Source organism: Apium graveolens, chromosome 8 (genome assembly GCF_009905375.1).
Source record: "Apium graveolens cultivar Ventura chromosome 8, ASM990537v1, whole genome shotgun sequence".
In the NCBI taxonomy this organism is placed as follows: domain Eukaryota; kingdom Viridiplantae; phylum Streptophyta; class Magnoliopsida; order Apiales; family Apiaceae; genus Apium; species Apium graveolens.
The window spans coordinates 11,755,587-11,758,429 of record NC_133654.1 but is presented as its reverse complement, the minus strand read 5'-3'; positions in this window follow the sequence as shown (position 1 = coordinate 11,758,429).

Sequence of the window (2,843 nt, the reverse complement as noted above, 5' to 3'; positions counted from 1 at the left end):
TCATCTCATAAACCTGAATTTGATAGCACAAAGTCAGGGGGAGAAAGAAAAGAAGGATCTACTAGTCATACCAATAATGAAGAAAATGATGACAAAGAGAAGAAGGCACCAGTCAACAAACTCACACTAGAAAATGGGATAGAAGTCACAATCCAAATACAATAATTGGTGATCCTAATTCTAGTGTAAGGACTAGAAGTGCAACTGCTAATGTGTGCCTACATGTGTGCTTTTTGTCCCAAGTAGAGTCTAAAAAAACTGAAAAAGCTCTAATGGATCCTGATTGGATATCTTCCATGTAAGAAGAACTTAATCATTTTAAAAGAAACAAATTTTGGGAGTTAGTTCCTGCACCAAAGAACAAAAGTATAATTGGAACAAAATGGGTGTTCAGGAACAAGATGGATGAAAATGGTATAGTTACCAGAAATAAGGCAAGGTTGGTTGTAAAAGGCGATTCTAGGGAAGAAGAAATTAATTATGATGAAACTTTTGCTCCAGTTGCAAGACTTCAAGCAATAAGGATTTTCTAGCATTTGTTGCACATTCAAATTTCAAAGTGTATCAAATGGATGTCAAGAGTGCCTTCCTAAATGGTGAGTTAGAATAAGAAGTTTATATGCAACAGCCACCTGGCTTTGAAGACCCAGATTTCCATATTTTGTGTACAAGCTACTCAAGGATATATGAACTAAAGAAGGCACCTAGATCTTGGTATGATACATTATCAGTTATCCTACTTAAACATGGTTTTACTAGAGGTACCATAGATAAGACTCTCTTCTATAAGAAGTATGGTGATGATATGATCCTTGTTCAAATCTATGTGGATGATATTATCTTTGGTTCTACAAATTAAAAACTTTTCCAAAGATTCTCTAAGCTTATGCAGAGTGAATATGAAATGAGTATGATGGGGGAATTAAGTTACTTTCTTAGACTTCAAGTCAGTCAAAGAAGTGATGGGATCATCATCTGCCAAACTAAGTATATTAAAGATTTATTGAAAAAATTTGGTATAGTTGATTACTCACCTGCTTCTACACATATGTCTACAACAACAAAGTTGGATGAAGATAAAAAGGGCAAGAGTGTGGATATTTCAAGTTATAGAGGAATGATTGGATCATTGCTTTACTTACCTGTAAGTAGACCGGATTTCATGTTTGCAACATGTCTATGTGCAAGATTTCAAGCCAATCCAAAAGAATCACATCTGATGGCTGTCAAAAGGATTTTCAGGTACTTGAAGGGGACTCCAAACTTGGGATTATGGTACCCTAAGGGAACTGGTTTTGAAGCTATTGGATATACAGATACAGATTTTGCTGGATGCAGGGTTGACAGAATGAGTACTAGTGGAAGCTGTCAGTTTCTTGGACAAAGACTTGTATCCTGGTATAGCAAGAAACAACAATCTTTGTCAACTTCCACAGCTTAAGCTGAATACATAGATGCTGGAAGTTGTTGTGCTCAAGTGTTTTGGATTAGAAATCAGCTAATGGACTATGGCCTAGTGTTACACAAAATTCAATTATGTGTGACAATACTAGTGCTATATCTATTGTGGCTAATCCAGTTAATCACTCTAGGACAAAGCACATTGATGTAAGGTACCATTTTAATAGAGAACATGCTACAAATGGTATCATTTTAATAAAACAAAATGAATTATCGATATGTTTTTCACTTTCAAAATGACTTCTCGATAAGTATACTCCAAACGCCTATTTTTGAGTCCTCAGTCAGTCATCTGCTTTTAAAATAAATACCCAGACATCTCGATACACATATACTTACACCTTCGAGAACTCTAAGTGACCTAGATTTTTCAATTCCAAACCAATTTTTCTCTCTTTTTGAATCATTTCTCTCTAATTTCTTTAATCCATTAATCTTCACGCTCATAACAATGGCAGCAAACATTATTGTGCCCTTCATCCCAAAGCAGACCAACTTCCTTGCATTCTTATATGCTAATCAAGCTCCTGAAACTTTCAAGAGCTTTGTAAAGTTCTTATCTGAGACTTACTTTGTTGGAGCTCTTACTCCTATTCCAGTTCTTTATCTGGATGTACTAAGTGATTTTTGGAACACAGCTGTAGCTAGGACACTTATGCATGAAGACCAATCTTCAAGCCTGGTTGTTTACTGTTAAATCAAAGGACAACAGGTTGAGATAACTAAAGCTGATATGAACCTGGCCTTGAACATTCCAACTGACAAGGTAGTAGGGATCCCAAAATCAGGATGAGCTCTATAAATTTCTGGACTTTATTAACTACTCTGAGAAGATTCACTTGGCCAGCTTGAACAAGAAAAATCTGAGAAGGGAGTGGTCTTTTTAGTTTGATTCTGTGATAAAAGCTTTCACATGCAAGAAATTAGGATTTGGCAATATTTCTAGTGTTGTCCAGAAGCTGGTCTACTCAATGGCTCACAACAAACAGATTAATGTTGGACACTACATTCTAGAAGAACTGAGCATCAGGCTCATCATGCCATTCACTTCAAGAGGTAAAGAAATTTTCCTTCGTAGATTCAATATGTCTAATTCAAATCATAAAGTGAATGACATACATATGCTTGAAGGTGTAGATAGGTCACTAATAGGCAACTGTAAGCAAGTGTCCAAAATTCTATTTGGATCACTTATTTCTAAAAATAAGGTACAGGTTGGTCTTAAGTTAACACCTTTCATGATTGAAAGATTTAAGACCTATCATTACCCTATGCCTGACATGAGAACCAATGTAAATCAAACTAGTGCAACAATGGTTTCTGAGCCTGTAGAAGCACAAACACAGGCACACCCACAAGAACCTACCCATGTTAAGCCTACT